Source organism: Phodopus roborovskii, unplaced genomic scaffold (assembly GCF_943737965.1).
Source record: "Phodopus roborovskii unplaced genomic scaffold, PHOROB, whole genome shotgun sequence".
Classification (NCBI taxonomy): Eukaryota; Metazoa; Chordata; class Mammalia; order Rodentia; family Cricetidae; genus Phodopus; species Phodopus roborovskii.
In genome coordinates this window covers 7,215,322-7,231,404 of record NW_026126448.1, presented here as the reverse complement: position 1 = coordinate 7,231,404, position 16,083 = coordinate 7,215,322, and the positions used below count along the sequence as shown (strand labels likewise).

The window sequence follows — 16,083 nt, the reverse complement described above, 5'->3', positions numbered from 1 at the left end:
TTTGTTTTTTCGAGACAGGGTTTCTCTGTGTAGTTTTGGAGTCTGTCCTAGAACTAGCTCTGTAGACCAAGCTGGCCTCGAACTCACAAAGAGCTACCTGCCTCTGCCTCCTGAGTGCTGGGATTAATGCCCAGAATAAAAACTTTAAAATATACTTTTGTATATTTTTTCTGGAAGGTCAGTTATTTTCATTGCAGTCTCAAATGGATAATAAACTCTTAAAAGTTAAGAATTCTTGAAGTAGAGTTTAAAAGTTAAGAATTCTTGAAGTAGAGTTTAAACTGAAGTGGTGGTTGAGTCCACAAACAACACTAGTACAATCTGGTGACCATATGGAAGCAAGAAAGCTTAAGATACAGAACATGGTGCACAGTGTATTATAAAAGGTATTACATGTCTATTCACAAGGCACACAACATCAGTAACTATTAAATGCAGGAAGAATGGTGTTGGTAGCCTAGGAAGTCTCCAACTTGATACGTAGTCAAGGTTGACCCTGGAATCCTGACCCTTCCACCTCCGCCTCTTGAGTGGTGGGATACAGTGTGTGCCACTACTCCCAGTCTCATGCTTGTGTACCAACAACTTCATTCACTGAGATCTCTTCAGATGGAATACAGTGTTGTCTTAACAAAAGAAGTAACAGAAACAACACCAAACATTGCCCAAGACTCATGGGAAAATCAATTGCTTCACAAAGTTTTCAGGTATCTCTGTGATGATACTTCACTCACATTCTCCTCAACAGCACATGCTGGCAAAACCATATCAAAACAATTCCATGTATATCATTCATAGCATCACCCTATTTACAGAGTACTCCAATGCCCAAGAACTGTAAGCTTTTAAAACAGCCCCTGTTGCTGCCTTTAATCCCAGCCCTTGGGAAGCAGAGGCAGGCGGATCTCCGTGAGTTCGAGGCCAGCCTGGTCTAGAGCTAGTTCCAGGACAGGCTCCAAAGCCACAGAGAAACCCTGTCTTAAAAAAAAAAAAAAAAGGCCATTGTACCAGTTGTAGAACTTGAAGCATGAGAAGCAGTTAAAAAGAACATGCAACATTTACTCCACTAGTGGTTTCAGCAGGCTACAAAGGCTTGTTCTTGATGCAAAGAAATCAGGAATGGTAGACATGTAGAGACTTGGCTTTTGTTGTTGTCCTCCCCCCTTCCACCCCCACCAATTCCTCAAGACAGAGTCCACCCCCCCACACCACTTCCTCAAGACAGAGTTTCACTGTGTAGCGTTGGTTGTAGATCAGGCTGGCCTTGAACTCACAGAGATCCATCTGCCTCTGCCTCCCAAGTGCTGGGATTAAAGATGTGTGCCACCACTGCCCATAGAGACTTGTTTTAAGAGAAAATACATAAATAGACTGCTGCTCCTGTTGTATCTCTATCTCATCATATAAAAGCTTAAAAAAAAATTCTTTTTTTTGGGGGGGAAGCAAAGGCAGGTAGATCTCTTGTGAGTTCAAGGCCAACCTAGTCTACATATTAAGCACTAGGGCAGCCAGGTTACATGGAGAACAAAACAAAACAAGCCTCAAACCAATTAAAAACAAAAAACAAATTCTCAAATACTTCAATATTGAGTGGACCCAAAGAAAGCACCAAATATTTTCAAGGAGTTCCTGTTTAGTTTTATTAGTAGTATATTTTTCCCCAAATCACAAAGTAGGCTTTGACATGAAAAAGAAATGCTTTTTTACTTCAAATTTCTATCTGTGATTTGGACTCCTTCTCTACCCACTTCTATCTTATTTAGAAATATAAGAATAAGACAAGCCTTAGGCTCTTCTCCATTACACATCATGATGGCTCTGGTGTGTTAATTTCTAGGAAAATCACTGGCCTTTTAAAGGTAACTTCATGCTTGGCCTCCTACAAGGATACCATCTTGTAATCATGTTACACTTTCTTTACCTTCAGCATGCACCAAGTATCACTTGGGCAAGAATCAACAGGGCAACAGACCAGGGTGGTGGCACATTCCTGTAAGTGCAGCACTTGGGACTCAGAGCAGGATAATCATGCGTTTGGGGCTAGCTTGGGTTATATAGACACAGCAAGACTTTGTCTCAAAAGCCATTAAAATGTCCTCACAGGGAATGAACAACCAAGGGTTTCGAAGAGGTCCTTGCTAGAATTTGCTGTGCTCAAATATGTACCAAACACTGTTTATTAAAAAACCTATGCATGGCTTGTGACTTACAACACCTGTGGTTCTCCTGGCTATTATAATAAATGACAGTACAAGAAGCAATAGAAATGGTCAGACACTTTCCCTCAATGTTGTTCTAATCATTAAAAAAAAAGCAGGAGAAGCTGGGTGGCAGTGGCTCACGCCTTTAATCCCAGCACTCTAGAGGCAGAGGCAGGTGGACCTCTGAGAGTCTGAGGGCAGCCTGGCCTACAGAGCAAGTTCCAGGAAAGCCAAGTCTACACAGAGAAACCCTGCCTCGAAAAAATTAAAAAAAAAATCTGGAGGGTTCAGGAAACAGATTGAACTCAACCTTGAATTAATATAAAGTACTAAAGACAATTTTTCCTTTTGGATGTATAAATATATACTATAATATAATGGTGAAATTTCTTTTTTCCAAATAAGGAAAATGCTATATTCCCACACTGCTTAGCTCAAATATCACTTTGCATTAAAGCACCTGGTACTTCATGTTGTTAAATGATTAAATGAAAAAGCTTTAGCATTTATGCCTGTGGAGCTTAAAATTCTAGTTTACAAGAAAAATTTTGTCCAGAATGAAATAATAAGGACCTAAGAAATAATAATTTCATTGGTTGCCCAGAACAGTTATGTAATTTACATGATTATAGCCATGAGAACAAAAAACTTAAATGACCATAATTTCTGAAATATCTTGGGCTTTAAAAATTAGGAATAATAGATTTATAGTGGTTCTTGCAAATCAGTGTACTTTACAAATTCAGCCAATTGCTTATAAGCCCCTCTTTCCTCCCAGTGCTAGGGATGGAACCCAGAGCTTTCATGCACTCTGCCACTGAGCTGCATACCCTAATTAGTTCTTTTATTGATCAATATAATTTTTAATCAGCAACACTTTTTGAACATGAACACATGCTGGGCATTTTCTTTTGTTTTTTAATTTTTACATATTGCGTGCGTGCGTGCATGCGTGCGTGTGACTTGGGGTGATGCCACAGTCCTGTGTGATCAGAGGATAACTCTTTGGAGTCAGTTCTCTCCTTCTACTTTTACATGAGCTTTGGGTATTGAACTCAGGTCTTCAGCTTTCATGACATGTGCTACACCTGCTGAGCCACCTTTCTAGCTTACTCTGGCTTTTATTTAAAAAAATCATGTAATTTCCACATTATCTTGTATTTCTGGTACCTAATATAGAGGCAGCATAGAATAGACGTTTATACAAATGTTTATTGAATACAACAGTTTTGAATACTTTAATGACCTCCAATGATCCCAGGATAGTGCAATGTGTGTTGAGATCTCTCTCAGTCTCTTCAGACTTGCTCAGCACACTGCCACACCAAACTTACTGAGTGATTTATGGTGGTTGGTTTTCTCCATTTTTCCCCTTTATGCCTTTATATGTGAGATTCCCTATAACAGCGTGATCTTCTCACCTCCTCCTCATTCCAAATTCTCAACTCACAATGTATTTCACTATAAGAGTCTTCCCTATGTCTTCAGACACTTAGCTAAGTAAGTGCTTCTTCAGGGCTCTCATTTTCATTAGTTTTACCTCTATTTGAGCAAATGACTGTCAGTGTAATTAATAGTTTCATGTTTGTCTTTTCCCTTTAGATTGTGAACTCCCTGTAAACAAGGGTTTGTTTTCATCTTTATATTTTCAGCTGGCATATTGTAAGGGCTTAATAAGTATCTGTCTATAGATGAATAAGTGAACACTAAATTGAATCTTTACATATTCATATCTATAATTCACAGAGGATTAAGTATGTTTATATAATTCCTGATTTTGTGATTAAAATATATCAGCAAATTAAACAATTTTACTGAGATGGTGAACAAAGTAACAAGAATTTATACACAAAGTTAACTGACAGTCTTCCTGTCTCAGTGCAGCTGTTGTTGGAGCTGCAGTGGCTGCAGAGATGACATCTACCAGCCTTTCTGGATGCTCTCCCAAGAGTCATATGTCTGAAGTATGAAGATGCAATTCTTTAGAGCCAGTGATACATCCTGTCCTGAATGTGGCCTGGTTGTAGGTGCCTAGATTTTCAATGAAGGATGTAAATGGAGAATTTTCAGCAATGACAAATCTAACAAAAGATTCATCTCTAACTGGAGGTTCTCAGACTCTCCTGATAGACATTTGTCTGTCATGTCTGGAAAGAGTACAGGAGCTGCAAGTTTTGATGAGTTTGGCAATTCTAAGCATCAGAATAAGAGAAAAATGAGTAGTTCTAAACAAGCAATGACAAACTAAAATTCAAGGAAATCGCATGGCAGACACAAGCTCCCTTTCTTGAAATACAGTAATGGAACGAATACTTTATTAAGCAAATATACGAGGGAAAGAACTGATGCCACTGTAACTTCTGCTTGTCTGTATACTGCCTGTAGACAAGAGAGGTTTGACCCAGGACATTAAAGAAGTATGTTCTAAACCACCTTTCCACCAAAGAAACTGGTCAGTGTTTTAAACTAAGAAAGCTTTAGTAACCAGAGTAAATCTTACTAAAATGGAGGAGTTCAATTTCAGATGGTAACTATACAGAGTCTTCAAGGCTGTGGATCTGGATGTGATTCTGGGAGGAGGCCTGTTTCTGTGGCCTCAGCAGATATTTACATGATTCTGCAGCTAGCAGCCAAAACGAGGATCCCAAAAAGAAAGTGGAGAAATTGCTGGTGCTGCTGATGTTACAATCAGTCCTGCTGACTAATCTATCTTCCTTAAGCTCCTTCACATTTGACACCCTACTGAACAAACCTCCATAGCTATAAACTGAGGCAGCTACTGACACACTCTGATTCATTTGCCTATTGTACACAGTCTATTCCCAGTGCTGATTGAAACTTTAGCAGTGAGAGAGAGTATATTCCAGGCTAAGAATCATTACTTAGCATTTTCTGTATACATTAGTAAAATATGTTTAGTAATTTAAAATTTCTATTGAATTTGCTTTTAAAATTTTTGTAGTGATTTAGAGACTATATTTTAGGATATATTTGAAATTATGTAATTTTCAAATAAAGCATTTTTAAAACAATAAAGAATTTATATAGAAGTTAATAATAGTGCTATAACAAGATTCTTTTCTAAAATTAATATTTGTACCTTAAACAGATAGCTGTTAGCTTTGCGATTTTTTATAACCCTAATTAATTAGTTAACTATTTTTTTGAGACAGGTTCTTGTGCTGTAGTTCAGACTCGCTTTAAATTCAGACCAATCCTCCTGTCTCAGTCTATTGAATGCTAAGATTTCAGACATGGACCACCACATCTGACTATTTTAAAAATATATATAAAGAAGATGAGGGTTTGCAAGATGGCTCAGCAGGTAAAAAGCTCTTGTTGCACAAACCTGATGACGGGATTCAGTCTTCAGACTCCACACTGGATGGGGAGCCAAATAACTCCTGAGGGCTGTATTCTGATCCTCACACGGTGCTATGACATCTGCATTTCCATATTTTCTCTCTCCTCCTCTCCCCTACCCCACATTTATTTATTTATCTATATCTATCTATCTATCATTTATTTTTCGAGACAGGACCTCACCATATAGCTCTGGCTGTCCTGGAACTCACTATGTAGACCAGGCTGACCTCAAATTCAGAGATCTTCCTGTCTCTGCTTCTCAAGTACTGGGATTAAAGGTGTGCAACACTATGCATGGCTCATTAATTTTTTTTTGTAGTAAAAACACAAGCTATTTTATTAGTTAATATTTAGCACTTACATTCTAGAAAGTATATTTTAAGTGTTTTCTATGTGTTAACTAGTTAGATCCTGAGAACACAATGTCTGCTCTTTTTCCTTTCAGTAAGAAAACTGAAGCTCAGAGAAATAAAGGAAGTCATTCAACATCTTGAGCACAGGCAGTTTAGTTCGATAACCTGTACTTTTAAGTCATGATAAAGTGAATACGACACTACTGGATCTGAAGTATGCATCCAAAACTTTATAAAAAGTAATTAGCAAGCATAATTGTACAAAGACAAGAATCCTGCATTAATGACAAGTCAGTAAACTCTGACATCTGCCTGGTTTCCTGGGCAACTGCTCTATGCAAGTGTAACCATCAAGTGCCCTGCAACACTCTCACAGAAGGAACAAGATGGGCTCATGGACTACAAGAGAGTCATAGCACGGCATGTGAATCATCTGCATGGAGTTCTAAAGGGACACTTCTCTGCACGGCCTCTGACACCATTCAAAGGCCTTTGTGTTTCTGAGAGTAAGAAAAGCTCTGGCAAAGCCTGGGCAATTAAAACCACTTTGCTCACTGCTCTTTTGATTCCCCAAGGGCTCTAGGCAGGTGCTAATGCATGAAAACTAATGTCATTTCAGCCAATGGCAAGAAAGGGAGTGCTGTGACTTACTAAGAGGATTCTATACTTTTTAACATTTTTATTTGTTTACTTTCTCATATTTATTTATTGCGAGCGCACACGTGGGTGCGTGCGTGTGTGTGTGTGTGTGTGTGCCTATATCTGTGGGTATATACATGCCACAGCATGTTTATAGAGGTTTTCTACCATATGGATCCCAGGGAAAGGAACTCAGGTCCTCAGACTTGGCAGGCAACTTTACCTGCTGAGCCATCTTGCTGGCTCAAGAACATGTTTTCTTTTCCTTTCTTTCCCTTTTTTGTTTGTTTGTTTTGTTTTTTTCCAGATAGGTTTCTCTGTGTAGCCCTGGTTGTTGTGGAACTCATTCTGTAGACCAGTCTGGCCTTGCACTCAGAGATCTGTCTGCCTCTGCATTCTGAAAACTATTCTTAAACTGGGCATAGTGTCAGAAGTCTTTATTTAATCCCAGCACTTAGGAGGAATAGTTACTTTCTTTTTTAATCTGTGACCTAGAGAAACAGTAGCCATGAGGACTCTTAAAACCCTGAGAATACATTTATAAAATAACTAATTTCCATCTTAGAAAACTTAACTCCCAAGCTTAGCAGCTAATGCCTAAACAAGAGCACTGGAACAGCTCCAGAGAGTAACAGTAAAATACAAACAGATTGGGAGTCAATGCCTGAGTTATGATCCCAATGGCCCTCAATTCCTCTTTGCCTCAGTTTCTTAATTATACAAATAGACATAATGCTTAATCAGATTCATGTGAAAGTGTTTTGTAAAGAACATATTTCCCCAAAATACTCAATAACAATGCCAACTAGCCTGGGCCACAGCCTATATAAATTCCCAAGAAGCAGATGGCACCCACACAACTGGATCAGGGTGTGGAAGATAAAGTGAGGAGCAGTATTGTTATTCAGGAATACAAATGATGCTGCCCCATTACTCTGAAAGCTAGTTGGTCTGTTTGTATTAGAGAGGTCACCCTAAGCTTCTCAGAGCAGCTGAGTAAGCTGAAGGGCCCTTCTTGCTGCCATCTGCTCACTTCCCAGACTCCTCTGGCAAATCAAGAGGGTTTCCTTACATGAACCTCAAAAGAACAGCCATGGCCCCTTTCCCAGCCTTAGAAGGCAGCAGTCTCTGCTCTTGGTATTAGCAACCAAAGTTAAAAACAAAGCCTTCCAAGCCCAGGCATTCAACTCCAGAGATAACCTTACATCACCCAGTTTTCCAGTTTTGTTTTGTTAGTTTGTTTAACTTGCAAACATATAAGGGAATTAAGTTTATGCTTTTAAAGTTTCAGTTTTTAAAAATATTATTTTAGGAATATTTTGTTAAAAAGAAAAAAAAACAGATTTATCTGGAAAATTCATTTAGATATCTAACATACAGAAAACACAATTACCTTAAAGCAGTAATTTCACCAGGCATGATGGCACATACCTGTAATCCCAGCACTTGGGACATGGAGACAGGTAGATTAGGAGTTCAAAGTCATTGTCACCATCAGCTACATAGTAATCTGAAGCTAGCCTGTGCTTCATGAGACCTTGTCTCAAAACAAACGTCAAACACCTCAAACAGTAATTTATTTTCCTGATAACCACTTTATGGGGCAAGAGCAAATTACCTTGTATACTGGTGGGTAACCAGTCAATTTGGAATTATAGATTAGTAATCTCTTTGATGCACAGATTGGAAAGAAACTATCAGACACCTCAAATAGATCTCTGTAAAAACAGTATGTACAGGAGCTGTACCAGGTATTCTGCATATATAATGGCTTCTAGTTTAGTGTTTTTATGGGATTCCTGAGTGTGTGATTGAGTGGGTCTCTGATTCTTGTACCTTCTCTTGGGCTCTTTTCCTTCTATTTGTCTTGTTCAACTCCAATGTGATAGCGTTTTATTTTGTCTTCTGTCTTCTTATATTTTATGTTGTTGTACTTTCTTATTATCTCTTAAATGTCTGTTCTTTTCTAATGAGAGACAGAAAGAGAGTGGATCTTGATAGGAGAGGAGATGGGGAAATGTGAGGAAGAGAGGGAGGGGAACCATAATCAGGATATATTATGGGGGAAAAGAACCTATTTCCTTCCTTCCTTCCTTCCTTCCTTCCTTCCTTCCTTCCTTCTTTCCTTCCTTCCTTCCTTCCTTCCTTCCCTCCCTCCCTCCTTCCTTCCTTCCTTCCGGTTTTTCAAGACAAGGTTTCTCTGTATTGCTTTGGAGCCTGTCCTTGAACTAACTCTGTAGACCAGGCTGGCCTTGAACTTCTCACAGAGATCTGCCTGACTCTGCCTCCCGAGTTCTGTGATTAAAGGCGTGTGCCACCAATGCCTGGCAAGAATCTATTTTCTTTTTCTTTTTCTTAAAGAATATTTTCAATAGAAGGGAAAAAAAAGCATGCACATGTACAAGGTATATATGTGGCCAAAATAGGTGTTATAGTCCAACACACACACACACACACACACACCAACCTGGCCTCAAACTCCCTATGTAACTGAGGAAAGTCTTGAACTTGTGTGTGTATATGCAAGACAGACACAGACAGAGACACATAGACACACAAATACACACAGAGACAGAGACACAGACACACATACAAACACCAACCTGGCCTCAAACTCTCTAGGTAACTGAGGAACTTCTTGAACTTCTGATCTTCCTGCCTCTACTTCCAAAATGCTGGGATTACATGTGTGTGCCACCATGCTCTGTCCATTCAGTGCTGCAGATAGAATCCAGGGATTTGTGTATGCTAGATAAGCACATTATCAACTGAACTACATGCCCAGGCCCCAACCTAGGTCCTCAATTTAAACAAAGACAAAGACAATAATTATAATCTTATTTCATAAACTATTCTGCTCCATTCAGGAGTTTGTACCAATAAAGTGAAGTGTATTTAAACAAAACAAAACAAACAAACAAACAAACAAAAAAAAAACCCTGGCTTTTTAAAAGAAAAACAATAGTTATTTTTGACTGACCACAATATTGAATAATCAGACGTCTACTTTTGAGTCTTTAACGTAGTATTCAGAAGTACTTGGTTATTTATTTAATTTTGAGACAGTGCTTCTCTGTACAATCTCTGCTATCCTGGAACTCACTCTGTAGACCAGGATGGCCTATCTGCCTCTGCCTCCTAAGTGCTGGGATTAAAGGTGTGTACCACCACTTCCTGGCCAGATTTATTTTTGATTCATATTTATTATATGTTTGTGAACGTTCTGTGCACCATGTGTGTGGCCAGTGTCATGGAGTTCAGAAGAGGGTAACAGATCCCTTGGAACTGGAGTTATAGATGGCTGTGAGGCCTTAATCACTGGGCAGCCCTATAGTCCTCAGACCTCTCTTTAAAGCATTACATTCACTTAGAAGCTACATGCTCGGTGTCCATCTATAGTCATCAGCATTGAGTCTATGGCAGGAGGGTCCTCAGTCAGAAACTAGTCCAGGCTCTGCTGTGAGACTGTCGCACACAAAAGGAAACTCACAGAAACCATTTCCCATGGGGAAAAGGAGCTTCTTCAGTGTGGAAATGATCAAGATACATTGTATGCATCTATAAAATTGTTGAAGAATAAAAGATTTTTAAAAAAAGATTTCCTGTTACTTCTCTGAGATTGTGTATACTGAATTAAGTCAGGAAAATATACTACAATTATATTTAAATAAAATACACACACTCTCTCTCTCTCTCTCTCTCTCTCTCTCTCTGTGTGTGTGTGTGTGTATGTTTAGGACAGTGTCTGCCAGTATACTAAAAACGTTATCATTTCAACATTCTGACAATAACTCCAGCTGCCCCCTTTATTTTCATCTCATTTCAAGGACTCCAAATGTCATGCAGATTCTAGCCTCAAATTATCTAAAGAAAAATGCCTATGCATAAGCATCATATGAATTTTAATTACGTTCTTATGAAATAAAAAGCATAATTTTCAGATGATCTTAACTCTCATCTTTCCTAAACCCCATGACATTTTATTTCCAATATGGCCTTTTTAATATGGAGATGAATGCAAGTCCCACAAAACATCCTTTATTTAAGGGTTTCATACATGGTAAGAACAACATTCCTAACATTTAAAACATTTTGGTCAGGGCCTCATAGTACCCTCTGGCTGTCTTTTGTTCCATCTCACAAATTGACCTGTGTGGGGTAGCAAGAATGTCAACACAAATTCAATTAGGACAATCCTTTTCATTCTGTTAGAAACTGGAGCAAAATCACTTTTTATACTGTGCATAGTAACCTGATTCCAAACAAAAACCAATCAGATAAAAGGCATTCTCATTAAGCTTTTACTGGGGCTCTAAATGCATTCACATCATCATTTGGATGTGAGCAGTTCTTCACAAGAAAAATCTCCAGTGTAAGCAATTCTTCTGAGTCAAAATTACAGCACTGCACAATCCCATCAACTGGGCCGCAACGCCTTACATTCTTTTACATGGCTTCTAAAATTAATTAATTAATCTTACAGGAATATTTTGGTGCTCTAACCTCAATAACAGTGAATAGTATTACTACATAAAGCAATAGTTCTCAACATGGGGGTCGAATGACTCTTTCATAGGGGTCAAATATGAGATATCTGCATATCACTTATTTACATTATGATTCATGACAGTAGCAAAACTACAGTTATGAAATAGCAACAAAAACAATTTTATGGTTTTGGGTCACCACTGTATTGGACTTTCTTTGGGGCCACCAACCAGCTCACAAATCACAACACAGTGACTCATTAGTTATGAATGCTCAGTCTTAACTTACACTTGTCCCAATGGCTCTTATAACTTAATTTAACCTGTTTATCCTCATCTATGTTTTGCCTCGGGGGCTTTTTACCTTTCTTTCAATCTGTATGTCCTACTCCATGTCTGGCTAGCTGGGGAGTTGCTGGCTGGAGACTGCCTGGCTTTCTCCCATGGTCTCTCTCCTCTTATTCTCTCTGCCCTCCAGCCCTACCTATTCCTCTAATGCCTAGCTATTGGCTGCTCAACTTTTTATTAGACTAATCAGGTGCCTTAGGCAGGCAAGGTAAAATGGAATTGCATCTTTACACAATTAAACAAATGCAGGGTAAACAAATGTAACATATCTCTGCCTAATTAAAGTGATATTCCACAAAATGAGGAACTGTATCAAAGGGTTGCAGCATTAGGAAGGTCGTGAACCACTGACATAGAGTTAATCTAAATAGTGAATAATACATTTATAGGTTCTTATTTTCATGTGATTTTTCTTTTAAATAACGTTTTTTCTTTTCTTTTCTTTTCTTTTTTTCTAGACAGAATTTCTTTGTGTAGCTTTGAGCCTGTCCTGGAAATTGCTTCGTAGATGAGGTTAGCTTCAAACTCAGTGATCTGCCTGTTTCTGTCTCTCGAGTGCTGGGATCAAAGTGCACTACCACTGCCTGGCTTAAATAACTTTTAAACATGTATTTTGGGTGAATGTGGGTATGGGTAGTGAGCAGGTGCCATGGAGTGTGTGTCAATGTCAGAAGACACTTATGGAATTCGGTTCTTTCCTTCTACTATGTGGGTCCCAGAGATAAATTCAGGTTACCAGGCTTGCTGAAGCAAGTGCCTTCACCCTCTGAGCCATCTCATTGGCCCCTAAACTGTGAATTACACATTCATAGTCCTCATGTCCAAATGGTATTTTTGTTTTATTTTAAATTATTTTAGCACGTATTCACGGAAGGTTATGCATGTATGTACATACTATAGCCACACATGGAAGCTAGAGAATAACTTGTAGGACTCTCTCTTTCTTTCCACTTTCTCGGTCCCATTGATAAAACTCAAGTTGTCAAGCTTGGTGGCAAGCACCTTTACCTGCTGAACCATCTAGCTGACTCAATTTTTCTTTGTTTTAAAGGAAGTTGAAGCTTGATCATAAAACAGTCATGTGCTAAGGTAAAGTGCAATTTGCTCTGACCTGATTTCAGAGTGACAGATTAGAGCTCCAAAAAATACATGGGCAGGGTGGGGTGGGTAAGGGGAGACACCTCATAGAAATGAGTTGTAGACTAGAGTACCTGTCTACAGGTACCTGTGGGGAATAAAAAGTCTACATAAAGTTTCCCCCATTTAATTCATGTCTAGATTGAGAATATCTCCAAGTACAGGAAGGAGGTTCCTGACATCAAGAATATAGAGGAGGGCCGGGTAAAGATGCTTGCCAAACAACTCGGGTAACTTGATTTCAATTCCTGGAACCTACATAAAGGTGGAAAGAAACTTTCTCTGACCGCCACAAAGGGCTGTAGCACATGCACCCTGAAGTAGTAATTTGGATGAATGTAGTAATAAGTTTTAAAAACACAGATGTTTTTGGAGGCAAAGATATGCAAAGTCTTAAAGTGAAAGGAAAGACTTACCTGAAAGGCAGCTAAAGGCAAAAAGTTCAGAGTCCATGGAAATCAACAACAGATACCAGTCTCTGCACCAAAATATTATGCTGGTAAAATATTAGCTTTTTTTCTTATGCATATACAATGGGAAAAGAAAACAAACCATGTTTATAAAAATAGAAGTAATCCTAAAATTTAGTAATCATTTGAGAGAATGATTCTAAGAGAGAAACATCGATGCCAACCAGTGATGGGAGATGTCATTCTGTAAATATGTTTCTCATACTGGTTAATGAATAAAGCACTATTGGCCAATAGGAAAGCAAGATAGGTGGAACTAGGAGACAAGGAGGAAAAAGGAAGTAGTAAGGAGTCAAGATGGAGAGAGCACCGGGGAGAGCACAATGCCAGCTTATTCTCCGGTAAGATAAGACCACATGGAAATACTTAGATTAACAGAAATGGGTTAATACTTAAGACAGAGCTAGCTATAAGAAACTAGTACCTGGCCAACATCATTATATCAAATACAGAGTCTCTGTGTGTTAATTGGGGCTGGCATGGTGGTGGGACAAGACCAGCGGCAGGAGGAAAAACTACTCCTTACAAACCAGGGCTAAAGTATATATACATATACATCATATATATATTCCCCAGGATGAAAGTAGTCTTAATGACACAAACTAGGAATGGTAGGTGTTAACACTGTCAGTCAAGGCCTGGAGAGCTTTGGGAAGCCTTCCAGGCAGTAGTGATATTTATCTGTCAATCTGTGGTGCTGGAGATCATACCTAGGCCCTTGTGTGTGTTAGGCAAGTGCTCTACTTCTGACTTACAGTTCATTCTTGAAAGGTGAGTAGGAAAGATGCATCATTTGGTCATCAACATGAGAAAAATTGTATATGGAGATAAACATAGTAGATACAGTACCCAGGTAAGGCACTATGGAAATGAGGATAGGAAGTCAAAAGTTATATATAGAAAGGAAATAGCAGTGAGAAAGCCTGGCTGCAAGAAATACAGTATAGTATAGTAACTGTACTCATTTTCCATTACTGCTGTAACAATTATTAAAAACTTGGTGGCCAAAAGCAACACAAATTTACAGCTTTGGAAGTACAAAGTCTGAAACAGGTCTCACTGGGATCAAATCAGTATCATCAAAGTTACATTCCTTTGGAAGGCTAGAGGGAACATTCTTTTCCTTGCCTTTTCCTTGGCTCATGGTGGGAATCAGTTCTCTCCCTCCACCATGTGAGTCCCAAGGAATGACTAAGATAGGTAGGGTTGGTGGCAAGCACCTTTACAAGCTGAGTCATCTCACCACCAGGAATTTTAAATTAATGTATCCTGAAGCTAGCTTGGCTTCTAACCGAGTTATACTGGATCTATACATCAACTCGGAACTCCAAAAATAGTGTGTCTCTAATATCTAGGTCCTCATTTATTTAAATGTTATAGTTTTCACATTTATGAGCTCTCCTGCTCATAAATCTTGTGTTTGTTATTTATAAGTGTTATAGGATTATAATATAAATATAATTTTTTATTGCATGCACACATGGGTAGACATGCCATGATGAGCATATGGAGGCCAGAGAGCCTTTTAGAGTTGGTTCCCTCCTTTCACCTTTATGTGGGACTGAATTCAAGTTAACCAGGCTTGAGCTACAAACGTCTTTACCTGCTAAGCCACCTTGCTGGCCCCAAATACCAATCTTTGATTATTCATTGCTAGTATACACAGATATAATAACTGAATTTTATGTATTGGTCTAATAACGTGCAACCTTACTAAATATATTTATTAGTTCTATTAGCTTTTTTCTAGATTCCATTGGATATTTTACATAGGTGATTGTGTCATTAGCAAACTATAGTTTTGCTTTTTCTTTCCCAATTAAAAGTCATCTCCCCTTCCCACTACTTGCCTTATTATAATACTGGCTAGAACATCCATATAATATTAAGTAGAAATAGAGAACAGAAATTCTTAATTTTTTACATAAATATTTGTTATGTATATGGGGTGTGTGTGTGTGTGTGTGTGTGTGTGTGTGTGTGTGTGTGTGTGTACATGTTGTGTGCATACACGTGGTGACCAGAGGACAACTTGCAAGAGTTGGTTCTTTCCTCATGCCATGTAGGTCTCAGAGTCAAACTCTGGTTGTCAAGCTTTCCATTTGCCCTCTCATCTTACTCTTGATTTTGAGGAGAAAATGTAAGCCCCTTGAGCCACATGAGTGGCCAGACCCTCCCCCCAAGGACCTTTAACTGCTAGGTTCCACTCACAGAATACTCTTAACTTCCCTAACTGCTGAACCCTGCCCCTATCCTACAGAGGAAAGTGCCCAAACTATGGACATGAAATCCAATCTCTACCCTGAAAAGTTCCACCCCCTTCCCAAGAAGGGGATATAAGCCCTGTATCCTGCTCAGTTTGCTGTTGATTCTCACTCCAGCTGAGGCAGCCACCCTCCTGGCTTTTTCACTCCCAATAAACCTCTTGTGTGAGGTTTGTTGTGTGGTGTGACTTTGTGGTACTCCTTGGCTCCCAGATGCCAGGATGCCTTTCCATCCAAGCTATAATGCTTACAAAAAACATACAAGTTGTTTTTGTTTTGTTTTGTTTTTTTTTATCATTATGTATGATTTTAGCTATAGCTTTTTTGTAGATGTTCTTTACTAAGGAGAGAAGTCCTATTTCTATTTGGGGTTTGGGCTTTTCTTTTTTTCAGATTGAAACAGATTTAAAGGAAGGATAAATGTTAGGTTTCTGTCAAATGCCTTTTCTGAGTCCACTAAGATTTCACATGGTTTCCTTTTGACGTTTAAACTGACTAAGATTTGCTATAGCACAAACTCTAATTGGTGTTAGTAATAAAAATGCAGAGTCAGATATTAGGGTTAAAGCTGAAGATCAGAGAAGCAAAGTGACCAGCCACTTGAGAGTTCTCATCTCTACCAATGCTTGGATTGAAGGGGTGATCCACTGAACCTCAGACTGCACAGCTCTCCACCAAACCTCAGAATGCAATGCCTCCTGTCTCCTCCGACCTTATATTCCCATTTCTTAAAACTATTGTAAGAAAAACTATATACAATAAGTATAATAACCATATATAATATATACAGGCAATAAGCACATCAACACTGTCTAGTC

The 16,083-nt window shown here is 38.7% G+C and overlaps 1 protein-coding gene across 1 annotated transcript in view; it reads right to left on the bottom strand.

Annotated features, from left to right (window-relative positions):
- The window catches only part of Zswim5 (zinc finger SWIM-type containing 5), a 97,515-nt gene that overhangs the window by 30,541 nt on the left and 50,891 nt on the right, over nt 1-16,083 (bottom strand). The gene's annotated exons all lie outside the window — the stretch shown is intronic.